Genomic DNA, 14,634 nt, shown 5'->3' with positions numbered 1-14,634 from the left:
AAAGAATATTAATGGATTTTAATTTGTCAGTTGGTACGCCCTGCCTCTGGCCTCTGTTGCTAATCGAATATTTAATTAGTTTGATGCCCCCCGAATTGGCTTGAAGATTAGCAGAAGTTTGAGGGAGCATTGTTCTCGCGGGTGATACCCCGACCCCCCCATACAAGTTCCAATCCCAAACCCAAACCGAAAGCAAAGTCAGAGTCATAGACATTTGAAAGATTTCTGATCGGTCAAACAAACCAAAAGAGTGGGACGGGGCGGTTCGGGAAAGGTCCGCCGCCTGGGTCCTCTGTGACCGCCTCTGTGACCTCAGATACAAGATTGAGAACAAGAACTAAATTTCTTAAGTGCTTTCATGTGCCAAGACAGAGCAGCCCCACGGGCCGCTCTCGCAAATTCCGCCAATGATGATGGGAGTGATGGGCCAGGCGGCGATGGATGATGGGGCTTCGCAGGACCCTTCGTCCTTTTACTTTGGCTTACTTTGGTTTGTTTTGACCCTGCTTTATTACACTCAAATCATTTCCAAGAGTCAACTTCAACGGCCTGCACCCTGCGAGAAGGGGTTGAAAACAATTCTGAAAATTTATTTTCATTAATTTCAATTCGCTGCAAAAGTTTGCTGCCCCAAATAGAGCGAAAAGGGGGCAGATCGGGTGGGACAAATAATTACTTTTTCGGATTGGACCAGCGTGTCCTTTTTTAATTATTTCGCCAAAAGCTCTGTTGCCTCAACTCCCCTGAGCACGCGACTAGCGAGGAGAGCATAATTAATTTATTTCATTTTTTCAGAAGAACGTTGCCAATAATTAATTGAAACAGCACCAAGAAGGAGGCCTTTGTTTTGGCTCACAGCGGATTAGGAGACTGCTGGTTGTCTGACTCTAACCCGATGACAGGCTCAGCTCCAACTCCAGCTTCAGCTCCACTGAAGTGGCATTGGCGAATGATGACGCTGATGTTGGGGAAATTACTCTTGGGCTCTCGCAGTCTGATTGCACTTAAGTCCCTACAAAGGGCACATAAAACAGACTCTTGCCCTTCCCTGACTAGGATTCAGAGTCAGAGTCAGAGTCAGATTGAGATTCACATTTGCTTGCGATCCACCCCTCCTCCTCCTTCTCCTTTTCCTCCTGCTGCTTCTGCTGCCAAGCCGTAATGTCAATAACATGCAAACTGCTGACGCCTAGGCTGACATCCCTGACTCAGCAGGCGGCAATCAGGCCGGCTCGTTCAATGTGTGAATCTTTGAGTGTATGTGTGTACCTTTCCCACCCTACCCTCTCTGTCCCTCTCTTTCTCACTGGCTGTATGTGGATGTATCTATGCGCAAGTTGTGGGTCTGCTGTTTGTGTTGCAGGCGCAGCTGCCAGACACAACAAACGCTGAAAAACTTTTCTCTGTTTGCTCGTCCTTATCGCTGGGGGCCTGCACTTTGATCCCCGAATTCGCACCACTTTAATCCCCTACTAATTGTGTTTATTTCTTCTATTTTTAGATACCATCATCAAAGCGTTGGTAAGTAAACGAACGACAGAATTCCAAAGCCCCATCATCAATACTCCTTTCATCAAGACTTGATAACTGTATCGATTGCTGGGAACTGGCATCCGCCAGTTTCACATGCAGATGGACTGCTTGACATGAGGAAATTAATTGCAATGCTTTTGGTTAATGAACTATTTGAGCAAAAAACCGAATAGTATCAGCTGAGGTCACAGGAAGGAGGGAGGATGGCACTTGGGGCAGTGGCGGTGGCGGTGGCAGAAAAAAGGACAATTTGCAAAGTGACGTCAAAACAATTACGTGCAAAAATACGCTTGATAATAAAATGAAGTGGAATGGCACCCAGTGCCTGTCCCAGTGCCAGTGCTGGTGCCAGTAGGCGGTTCTGGGGAGTGCTCGGGCTCTGTGAAATGCTGGAACGTGTTCAAGTGTTGACTTTTATAAATTGTGCAGTCGTTTCTCCTCTGCTTTCTGGGACTAGGGCTGGGGCTGGGGCTCCTCCTTGAATTTGCCCAGGTGAAAATGTGTTGGCGTGCACCCAACTTGGTCAGCAATTAATTACGCCTGCAAGATGGAACGACAGCTAGATATACAGAGAGACAGACAGACAGATAGACAGTCAGTCAGGCAAAGTGTGGATGCCCCAGCTAAAGATGTCTTTAAAACATATTTAGCTAGGCCAAGCCAATCAGCTTTAACTGGCTGGAGCTGCTCTCGGTGGCCCAGATTGTTCAATAGACTGCTCTGACTTCCCCGCTGTTGCCTGGCAGCAGCTTTGCTCGTATTTTTGCCTACCATGCCTGACTGCCTCTCAATGACATTCCAGCCAAGAAGTGCGGGAGTGGAAGAAGTGTCCGCTTTAGTTTATCTCGCCGCAGTGAGCGTTAAAATAATTGCAGGCTTTCCTTTCAGCCTTCTGTGATTCTGATTCTGTTTCTGTTTCCCCTCCTGCTGCTCTGCTTTCTGGAAATGCTGTTTTCCAGTCCTTGCCGCAATTAATGCCAACAGATTAATTATACGCATGGCTGCATATTCTGCGTGGGGTGTTTTTAAATTTATTTTTATTTTCTGCCGCAAACGCAACAACAAAAGCGTCAACCATAAAACCCCACAAGAAGCCAGAAAAAAAGCGAGTTAAACAAAAAGGGAATGCGATGCGGGTTGCTCCTAATGAGGGGACATTAGCCGATCCTCTGGTCATCGTCGGAACCCTAATTTGGTGTGACAAGGGGTATGAATGTCGGATAATCAAGTTGCCAAACTCTGCATCATCCTTCCTCCTGCCCCCTGTCGAGCCTGACAGCCTTAAGCATATTTTAAGTGAGTGCAATTTGGTATTGATAGGTTCGAGGCAACAGATGTGGCAACAATAACTTTGTGTCACGAGCAGGGGCATGGGGAGTACCATAAATCTTGGCGTTGTTGGTATTAACATCACATCCCATGTGTAAAAATGTCAACACGCGCGGTGCAGGAAAACTACTTCAGTCGGGGCTTCAGTCAGGAACAGAGCCACTCGAAGGGTCTGCGCAGGTGTTGGGCGAAGACTCACGTGAGAGGCGTTCGGGCGTGCTAGGACCCCAGTTTAAGGGTCACTGGCCCCTTGGCTCTGGCACTCGCGTTGATTTATTTGCATTGGCCGTGAGGAAAGCGAGGCGTATGATTTATGCTACGACGGATTATTCATTAAAACATATAAATAAGCGACGGCTGTTGTTCTCGTATCATTAGAGAATACAAAGCACATTAATTGCACATAAAAACCTCCATAGGCAACATTAGGAGCACTATCTTTGAGTCCGCCCAACCATTGGCTTCCCGTCATTCAAAAGTGGAAGGGCAGCCAGGCGACAATTTGCAGATACTCATACTTCAGAGGCCAACAGCAGCTCCAGACGTTTACTTTGTCGTATTAAGTAATAAAAATGTTGTAAACGACATAGAATGGTAGCAGAAAACTGCCTCGACCGGGGCAGCAATGCTAAACCAGAGTCTGGGAGTAGTAACAGTACGTACTTATAGCCAAGCTGTATGGCAACATGGCGTATTAAATATTATAAAAGGCAATTTGCAAATCTCATATAAAACCACACGGCAGAGACCGAAATCTCCACCGCACACTCAGACATACAGCCACACACACATACAGACAGCCACCAAGTCACGTGGGTGGGGTAGTCGTAGTCGTAGTCTGCCGGCAATCATTAGCAACAAAAGGCCGTAAACCTACAAAGGAGAAGCCAAACAACAAAAGGATAGCTACGTACGTGGACCGAAGGGTTTAATACCCTTGCAGATCGAAGCTGTATACCATATTCTTCCCAGTGGGATACAGTTTGGCTGAGCTTATAGGAAAAATGCAGACTGTCATGACAATAACAGCTTGAGATCCTTTCATCACTGCGTGGCAAACATTTACTCAAATTTAAGATACCCTCTGGAGAGGAGAGTATAATTATATCTAACAAGTGTAAGCAGTCTGCCAAGGACCAAGAAGGATGTCGGGGCAACCGCAGGAGAAAGCCAAAATTCCCTTACCAGATGACTTCTGCCATGAAGCGGAATAGGGTAGCTGAAAAGGGAATACATACATTCAATTGCATATGCCAGACGCGTTGATAATTGTGGTAGAATTAAAAGATTTCGCCAGGTTGTTGGCACAGGATTTGTTTGCACTGGGTGACTGTAATTAAAGACATCATCCCCCGTATGCTGGCTTCGAGAGGAGTCCTGCACGTAATTACCATTTTTATGTACTTTTTCAATATGGGACCGAGGCAGTGAGTAGGAGCGGGATGGCGTACAATTAAAACTTGATTTATGCGCAAGATAATAAATTCAACAATGTCAGGCGAAGAGAGCAAAGAGTTTATTCCGGCCTTATTATTTCCACAGGGCGCCTCTTAACGCTGTGTTCATTTTATGGTCCATTCGATAACGATGCTTAAAAGCATTTTTTAATAAACCAATTTTGAAATGTTGTCCACATGTGAGTTGTGCTCTGAGAGAGCTGATCCAATTTGTTGGGCTTGCTCCGGTTAAATTAATAAAAATATATGTGTATTCAATTAAATATAACATGATAATATTTGGCATCAACATCTTCCTTCCTTCGACTATCGCTTTAGAGCCCCCGCTTGAGTAATTGTAATTGAGATTTGATTTGTCCCTGTTGTCGGGAGAGAAACCAATAGCCGTGTGCCTAAGCTGATGATTAATACATCCGCTAACTGCAGTCGGATCGCACCTTCCTGTGTTCCTGCTCTGTTTGCCCTCTTGGGGGATAGACACTGTGCGGGCAATGCATTTTTAATGGCTCATTTTTTCGCCCACGCTTATCATTTATTGATTGACTACAGTTGTGCGGAGGCCCCATTAATGTTTAAACACTTCAAAATTGTGCCTTATTGGCGTGTGCATGTATGATTTATGGCCCCAGCGAGCTGACGTCAATCAAGCCGAACAGCGTTGTTCATTGTTTGCCCAAAATGAAGCAATCAGGGCTCCTCTGCACCAGCTCCGCGACCGCAATGAGCCAGCAGTCAGTCAGTCAGTCAGAGCGACAGCTTGAGTAGTCAGGACTCCAATCAAACTTTTCCAATAAAGTCTTTAGCCTAAAGACAGTGGATAAATCAAGCAATCAGCCAGCGAAAAAGGGCTGCTCAGGCTCTGCCTTTCGCACTAGCTGTGGCTCGATTCGACTCAGTGTGCGTGCCAACAGCTTCCGACATAACTTATGGCGTGCTTTAAACTTGCTGCCCAAAACGAGTCTCTGGCGGATACGACGAGAAAAAACGCGCTGATACCCGTAATATGCGGCCGTACGGATAAATCGGAAATCAGGCCCAGACCAATCGAATGCCGGAGAGTGCGAAATATAACTTTGTCGATGACACCGTCGAGACTACGCTCCGTATACGTAATAATGGGCGAGAACAGACAATCGACATGGGAGCGTGAAGAGTGGGAGGGGGGGCTGCGTGCATAGTTTGATGCGGAGCGACTTTGTTGTTAATAAAAAGGTTGGCCAAGCAAATGAAAAATACTTTTTTTCATCTCTGTATGGGTTGTTGGCCAAATTGACTTAATCCAAAATAAAAGTTTAGTGCTGAGCCAAACACACACACACACCCATAAATGTGTAGGCAGGCATAGGCGCATACAGGCATTGGATTTTTTACTGCCGAAGGAATAAGGGTTACGGGTTGAGCAGGGATGTGGAGGGCGTAAACGAGCCAGTTAGGATCTACGGAGATATCTAAAAACAGAGAAATAGAATGGAGGCAGCATGTTAATTTCCCAGGAAACGCACGATAAAGTTGAATGCTTTTTGGAAAACTATTTTACTTTTGGGCAGAGAGCAGGCAGCATTGGCATCGGCATCCTTCTGTAGGACGACTGCTGCTGCTCCTTCTGCTGCCTGGAGCCCACAAATAACAACCCAAACAGTCGTTATATACATCACATTCTGTATGGCTTACACTCACCTAGCAAACATACGATATGTGCAGGAGGTCCAGAGGTTCAGAGAACCTTTGGCCCGACGGATTCGGTAGGACGCTTCAGAATTGAATCAAATAAAAGGGGCAAAAGTTTTAATAAGGAAATAAATTTTACGAAAATGCTGAAAAGGCAACAAGATTTACGATGCACAAAAGATAAATTGTGCAAATGCTCACACAAAAACACACACACGTTCGAGACTGGGGAAACTGCAAATGAAATGGCAATTCATTTATTACCCCGTCAGTGTTTATGGGAAGCAAATAACTAAAGCATACATATTCCGCACACATCTGCATAATGTGGGGCAATTACATTTAAAAGATCATAAAAAGAGGTGGAGATAAGACCGAAAAAGCAATTCGAATTTAAATGCCCCTAAACAAGAGCTCTAACTAAATAATGAGGCCTCTACTCGATTGAATTGGAGGGAGGCAAGCCGGTGACTGAGAAGAGATGGAAACCCCAAAAAACCGCATAATTTCCGCAACCAAAAAACACAACTGTCTTGCGATGATTTCCACTTAGTCTACTGGCTTGCCTCATCGTGTTTGTGTATCTCTTTCCTGCTCGTATACAACAGCCTCTAGGAATTTGGTATTACCTCTGGGAACCAAACAGAAACGTTCCAGCAATGCTGTTTGCTCTGGTGCTTGGATTGCATTATCTTCCATTATTTACGGCCTCTCTCTCCTTTTGGAAGTGGCGGGCCTGCTGGGCCATGAGAATTAAATATTTTCGTGTGCTGCAAGGGATACACACTCACTTTTTACTTTCATTTGCATTCACATTCGCATTTGCTTTTGAATAATTATATACGCCCGGTCTTGCTCTCGTTTTCATTTCATTTAAGATTTGCAATTGCGGCTCTCTGTAATTAATTAAAATATTCAATGCCCGCAGCGGGACTGTAGAGCTGATCCTGGGCCTGGGCCTGGGCCTGGACTGCCGTTGTCGCTGACCCTTGGCGCTTGCCATCCGAACTTTATCTGGATTCAAGCCTCGGGGAGCTGACTGGGGAATATTTTTGGCTACGGCCGGAATAAGAAGAAGTCCCTCCAGCTATCGGGTATTCATCTCCCATCTCCCATCTGGCAGGATTGACTTAATTCGGGATGCTTCCTGACCTCCTCCCAGCGCCTACTCCCGCTTGTACGTTTTGTCAGCTTTATAATTAAGGCAAAAGTTAATTTTTTGGCCATGCTTGTAGTATGACTCAACTCCATCCTCTCCAGGCCAAGCCCAGGCTGCTTGTTTGCATGCTAGCCGGAAAACTCATTATTTTTAAATGGAACTCTTGCTTTGTGCCGGGCTTACTCCGCTGCCAGTGCCTGTCCCACCCCCTCGCTGTGGCCCGACCGGCGATGATCCCAGTCGCAATTAACTCAAGAAAATAATGTTGCGGCAATGACGAGCAGAATGTAATATTTCTGCCCCGTTTTTCTAGTACGAGTACTGGCTCGGCTCCCCTCCTTGAGAATGTTGCAATTGTAATGGCTTTGTAAATGGAAATGAAGTGAAAGTCTGAAGAAGATTGGATGCTGTCCGTATGTCAATTGCATTTCTACACTCTCTCTGCAACAGTCCTAGCTCTAGCCCGTTTTGCCCGACCCTATGTACAATTGTCCCACAATAATTATAAGTAACAAGATGGGGAACATTGACAATGATTTCCAATGAGGCAGCTGCAGAAATCACTAAGCCCTTTGAACAGTCAAAGGGCCCAGCCAAGGCTGCAAGGAGCAGGTAATGGCACGGTGCGGGTAATTGAAATGTTTGAGTGCGGGCACGAGCTGGCAAACTATGCAGGGCAATGGCAGGTGAAGGGTTGGGGTCGCTGCCGGTGTCGGGCTCTCTACCGGCCAGAAGTTTAATGAACCCAGCATGCAATCCTGGGCGAGATCTCCTGCCTCCAGAACCCGTTCTCATAAATGATTGCATTCTCGTACGAATTGCTTGGCTGGGATTTGCTTAATTTGACCCTGGCACACACACACATGCACACACCTACATAGATGCGTACAGACTTGTGTATTGTGGCGTTCACCCCTACGATGTGTGCCGTGTTGCTGGTGCTCTTCCAATTCTATGGTTATGGCCACCAGGGGAATTCAGTCACACCACAGCCGTCGTATACGCAATATTTCCGCCCCTCTGGTTATTGCCAGAGCATTTCGCTCGCATTGAACGAGGCGTAGCACGCGCCAAAGCAATGGCAAAACCATATCGAGAAGTAGAAGCAGAACAGCTAATCAATAATATGTAAATCTTTGGCACTTCTTTCGCATTGTTTCCGCCGCACTTTGAAGTTCTGCATAAACACCCGAGTCGAAAGTGTAATGACAACACGAACGCCAAGGGAAGCAGCTGGCGCCAATTGGGACTTTAGCACACTCGCACACTTCACCGAACATTTTCGGGTGTTTTGTTTGATGCTCTTCCGGAAGTCCATGTAAGTTTGTAAGCTTTGCATCCATATCCATTTCTTCCTATACATCTATACACGTGCTCTGATTCTGAGGTGCAGATATTCGGGCGATTTCCTAATGCCTTTCATAAAATGGGAAAAATGTGTGTCGCTCTGGGAGCAATTGTCAGTTGACGGCGGCTCGGCCAAATCCTACCAACTCCCCTTCCCAGCAGCCCCAATATTAGTTCAATAGTCATGACTGTTTCGCAAAAGCCTCTGAGGTCGAGCCTGTCCGTTTCGATTTCTATTATTTGAGGCGTGCATGTAGGCGGTCGAGAGCGAATCCGAGCCCCAGCTTTGCCGTTTGCCTGCCTGCATGCTCGTTTGGAGGGCAGTTTATATTGGTTGCCCCTGATTTGGCATCCATATATTCTGCCACCAAATCCCCATCCTCCCCACCCGACGCTACATTCTATTCTCTGATCGGTTTTTAGAGGGGAACACACACACACACTCATACACAGATGTATGTGCATATGTACAAACATATATAAAAATCCGTTGGCTGTTTTGTGGTTAGCTCTGAAATCGCCTTAGGAAAAATATTGACGCTGGCAGCGGCCTCAACGCCCCAAAAACCGAACAAACCAAAACCAAACACGTTCTGGCGCTCCATGTTTTACTGCAGTTTTTGTTAGGAGTTTTATGTGGCCATCTATAGACGCGCCGTTGCCTGACTGCCGGACTGCCAGGCTGCCGGGAGGAACTGGGTGGCTCTACCACAATGGGCCTCCTTTTTTGCTGTTGTTGCTTAGCTGTAAAAATCATTTTATGAGTTTGCATAAAATTTTGTGGTTTTCACGCCCATGTTTATTGGGCGCTGCAGCATATGCCACCATTGTCGGGGACGTTGTCATCTATTGATTTTATTTTTTACCCACATCCCCATGCCATACTCCATTGCCAGCTGGATCAGATGGAACTTTCTCTAATAAAATTTGTCCCTGCCGCCCATTGTCCAGGGTCAGTGCATTTTTTCAGCTTTGTTTTTGTGGGGGGATGCATTTTCCTTTATCGAAACAAAATTAAATTTCGCCTTAAAGCCCCTATCGTCGGGAATTGGCTTCTTGTTTGATGATGTGGGTTAGCAGGAGGGCATTGAGCTTGAGCTGCCCGTATTTATTGATTTCGCACTCTAAGGACCTAAGTGGTCCGCGCTCCGTGCTTGGACCGATAATACGGCTCATTAAATGATTTGGCCACCCGTCAAATAACCATCAAATTTAATTTGCCAAAAGGCAGGGCACTTCCACGGCTGAATCAGGCATACAATTAGACGCCGACACCTGCACGCAATGGGCTTCTGCTGGTCCCTGGCTGCCCCACCCGGACTCGTTCTAGCCAATTTCCAGTCCATTCTAATGACACAGAATTTTGATAAGCATACATTAGGCAACCTAGAAGTTTGTGTGTTTGTAATTACCAATCACTATAAGCCAGCAGGATGGGGCTCTTAGATAAGTTTATTCAAACGAGATTCGGCGTTGTTTGTTTCGATTCTATTCGGCTCGATACGGGACACGTCTGCAACTTGGTCTGCCGGCGGCTATGAAATGGCGTTTAAATCCCAGCCAGGAGAATCCGACCCAAGCCAAGCCAAGGAGAACAATTAATACTCGTATTGGGTATGCAACAAAAACCTTTTGTTTTTAGTGCCACTCCAGAGCACTGCTCGAGCTTCAGCAACACACAAACCCATCAATTTGAGATCCTCATGCATGCCTTAGGTAAGGTTTGGTAGGTTTGAGGTGGTGTGGAAGCTTAGAGTGGTGTGGTTTAGTGCGGTGTGCCCTGCAGGTAAAATAAATTATTATTTATTACGGTCATTAGAGCTTAATGGTGGCAATGATGTCCACCACGCAACGGGTAACGGACCAGCCGAGCCACGGGCAACGGACAGGCCGGGCCGCGGACTTCCGCCGCTTAATCGAAAACGAAAGAGAAACATTTGCGGCCGGACAACCTTTCTGCCCGAGTCCCTGATCCCACTCCCACTCCCGCTCTCGGGTCCCTTTTTAATGGCAACCGGTTCACATTATGTGGCCTGCGTATTGTCCTTGAAAATATTCCACATGGCTGGAGCGGACGGCAGCCGACAACAGAAACAAAACCGAAAATAAAGAAAGAATGCCAGAATGGAAAAAAGAAAGAAATCCGGTATGGAAAGCGTTTATCGTAAATTCAAGTCGTTATTATCTGGCCGGGAGGTGTCGGCGTGTGGAAATATTTATGCATTGCTAAAGTTGTGGCCCGGCCATCATAAATATGCTGCTGGTGCTGGTGCTGGGCAGAGTAGGGCAGGCCCACAAAAAATCAAGCCCACAAACCCTTGTCCCAACCCCAAGTGTACTCGTGGCAACCCACTCGGAGGGAAAGGCATATTAATGGTGCTCCGCCTGACACATTGTAAATTCAAATGCATTTCTCACGCTCAGCCAGAGGACTCTGCTTGGAAGGCAAGGAAGCGAGCCAAAAACTTTGCCCAAAGCTTTCACCGCAAAGTGAAAACAATCAATCAAAACTCAAACACACATACACACACTCGCACACACACACATCCACATAGTGAGATATGCAACGTTTGGAGGCGAAATTATTTTCATGCATTTATGAAAGCGACAACTTGCATAAAACAGAGACCAAGATTTCGAGCTGGAGGATTTCGTGGCAAAGCGATAAAGAAAGTGAAAGCCTTTGGCCCAGATGATGGACTACCTGCACCCAACTGGATGGCCAGAATCTCAGCTGGGTTGAGCTAAGGACTACAGAAGCTGGGCTTTAGCTGAAATTGATGGCCAAAGAAAGAATTTAAAGCTTATTATTTATCGAGGAATTCGTTTATCAATCAATTAAAATAGTATCTAAATATTAGAGCTGATTATGGGCTGCATTAATGCGCAGCTTCATGACTTTCGTGGTTATGTTGCACAACAGCCAAATGCACAAAAGGTGGATTAAAACTCATGATAAACTAACTCTAAAGAGAGGATCGAATGGACCAACGGGGTCAGTGTAGGGGCCGAAAGTAGGGAGATAGCATAGAGCATCACTAATAAACATATTCGGTAGCGCTTATAAGTGCATTCCGAAAGAGAACTCCGAAAGTGGATCGTAAGCGCAAGCTTTACGCCGAGCTTACGAAAGAGAGTCGCTGCAGTGTTAGCACATGCAAGCGAGAGCGGCGCTTATCTTCAAAAAAGAGAGTTAGGTAGTGTGAGCATAGAAGTTGCCCTTGACGTTTGACCGACATTCCACTCAATTCAGCGAAAGATCATACGATTGTCCCGTTAAAGCTCGCAAACATCATCCGATCTATGAGCTTTATGTTCTGTACAGCCTAATTTAACTTGGATGAGTTTCGCTTGAGTTAATAGCAAAGAGTCGATCAACGAAAAGAGACGTGATTGTGTCAAGCAATATATATATATATATATATATATATGTACATAACCTGCATATAGCTTACGCATATCCTCGTGGTGAAATTTTTGTGCAAAAACCGTTTATTCTGAGAAATCTCTGTGGATCGGTGCTAGTACCAAGCGTGAATAATAATTAACCAAGGTATGTGGGCCGTAGGCTACAACAAGTGATCGGTTTAATTTATGTGAATTAAGTTTATAGGACAGAGGTCAGGAGCCCGTTCCGTCGTTGCAGCCTGAGTGCGCATAAGTACATAGACGGGGTGCTCCACGAGAGGAGTATCACCGAAGTGATCCTCCAACCTAAAAGGGGTACCCTTCGACCCCCCTCTACTGACGGAAACGCTGAGCACCGAAAACCTCTGACTTGGGTCAACTTTATTGAGGCGTCGCAACAAGTAGGAAGCCCAGTGCAAAAGGGGGCGCCTCGGAACTTTAATCAACTCCAGTGAGAAGATCAGTTTGTCGCGCACTGTAGTGCCAATGTAAGCTGCAGCTTGACCTGCAGTCGGATGTTCCCCGCTTAAGCCCAGTGTGAAGAAGAACAGAACATTGGGCGTGATTTTTGACGGGCATGCCTACAGAGTAGCCGCCGCCGATGCTACAGGAAGATGTCCGGAGTTGCTCTGTGTTAACTTACACATTTTCGGGATTTGAGTTAATATGCCTTTTTAAGGCCAATTCTCTGGCGGAGATATATAGATATGTATTTTTTTTTTGAGCATCGGGAATTATGAGTGTTGGTAGAAAAGAGCGGGTATGAGACCTTAAAATAATTAAATGAAATTACTAAATCGTACTTGCATGTACGCACGTGTGCATATATTGTTAATACCTTCTATTTTTCCCCAGAAACCAGCACCTACGTCATCCATGAGCTCATCGATTACGAAAGGAGTAAGGGTTTTAAAAGATCAAAACCAAACGAAAACTGTGAGTTTGTAAACTTGACACTATATGTGCACTGAGTATAAATGTAACCTGCGTGTTACTAAATTATTTGATTTAAACCTTTATAATCATTACCATAATGGGTTAACACCTCTCGCCCCCCTTTATTCTATTACCCGCCTATGATTCTTAGTCTTTATACATGCAACAGCCATTAGATACATATACTTAAATTCTTATAATCTAAAATAGATATATATATATTTTTAAGTGGGCTAGACTGCCAGAAAAATGAATTCACCTGTAGATTGCGAAAATTTTGAAGATATTGAATATTAATAATAGGAAACCATGGAAATATATCTGAAAGTCTTTGTTTTGAAACCCATTTATAATATGTTCTAAATTCTAATGTCAGTCCTTAGCCAAGCAAGGTCGAAGTGGTAGGATGAAAACTGCCTGATTGTTTTAGGGTCTATACGGTATGATTTACCTGTATGACATAGGCTGGGTGGGTAAAGAAGAGGGATTCTCGACGGCACCTGAGTTTCCCGTGCTTTGAATAGAGTAGTTGAGATCATCATTCTTTTTTTTTTTTTACAACAAATACTTGATCCATTTTCCATACCTTCAGTCCAGTTTAACCTGTGTTCTGCTTTTGATTTTTGATTCTTTTTAAATGTGCACCTAAAATATTATGCGAGTGTGTGTCAGTACTTAACATAGGAGAGAGTAGAACGAACCCCGACAATCCGGCGAGCTTAGCTAGAGCATAGCTAGAGGTGCACACGAAATCTCCTGGTACTAGTTTGGGTAAAAATACATCTATCCCACACCTGCACGCTACATAATTGGCGCCCAACGTGGGGCCCGACAGGGTATGTTTCTCAAATGGTACATAACATCGGTATCAGAGACCTGTCAGTCTGGGGCGAGGCTCCACCATAGCTCTAAAGTTCCATCCAAAACAATAGTATTATCTTCTCACGAAACAGATAGATCTCTCTAGGTGGGAGTACTACAGTCTTTACATACGGATTATGCGGTTTAATTTCCAAGGTTGGAAAGGTCGACCTATGTATAACTTAGTGTCTCTTAGTCAGGGTAGACTAGCGTAGATGGATAATAACCAAAGAAGCACTTCATGATACGGGACTCCACCAACGAGATCATTCAAGATGTTAATTTAGAGAATTGCGGTAGTTATTCTTATAGAGGGATACTCCGACTCAATTATATTCTTGGGCGTTATCTTGATATTGGTTGTTGAGACTCCTGTATCCAAAAACTAGTTCTCGGCAGGGAAACGTCTCAGATTTTCGGAATTACAATGTTCTATTTATAATAGGTAGAGATTGTCCATTATCCACACGTACACTCCCGGAAGCTTACAATAGAAACAGATAGACTAATCAACTACTCAACTATTCAAATCGAAATCGGCAGTTTTAAGAATGGACCACCCAGATCTTGCTTGGAGAGGACGAACATATTGTTATTTATTTTTGAAAATAATAGAAAAGTTCTTTATTAGTTACTTATATTTTTTTTTTATTTGTTGTTTTGCTTAAATATTTTTGTTGTTATTATGGCTGTACACCGTAGTAACGAAAACTTAGCTTCGGCGTTGAGTAGCCAAGAAACGTTTTGCATAATCTGTCAGGGAAGTTTAAGACAAGATCAGCTAATAGCTACTACGCCTTGTCAACATCGCTTCCATAACACGTGCGTATGTGAACACTTAAAAAGTGAAAAATCTTGTCCTGTCTGCAAGGCGGAATGCGGTCCGAATAGTCTGCGATACGAGAATAACACTCTAGCAGAGGAATTAAACATAAG

The 14,634-nt window shown here is 44.9% G+C and overlaps 1 protein-coding gene across 5 annotated transcripts in view; it reads left to right on the top strand.

Annotated features, from left to right (window-relative positions):
- The window catches only part of LOC117890673 (zwei Ig domain protein zig-8), a 68,043-nt gene that overhangs the window by 27,684 nt on the left and 25,725 nt on the right, over nt 1–14,634 (top strand). For all 5 annotated transcript variants that reach the window (XM_034795653.1, XM_034795650.1, XM_034795654.1 and 2 more), the window contains exon 2: nt 1,502–1,521. The gene's annotated coding sequence lies outside the window, so the exon portion shown is untranslated. The remainder of the gene's footprint in view (nt 1–1,501; nt 1,522–14,634) is intronic.

This window comes from Drosophila subobscura, chromosome E (genome assembly GCF_008121235.1).
Source record: "Drosophila subobscura isolate 14011-0131.10 chromosome E, UCBerk_Dsub_1.0, whole genome shotgun sequence".
NCBI classification, from domain to species: Eukaryota; Metazoa; Arthropoda; class Insecta; order Diptera; family Drosophilidae; genus Drosophila; species Drosophila subobscura.
This window is presented reverse-complemented; position numbering and strand designations above follow the sequence as displayed.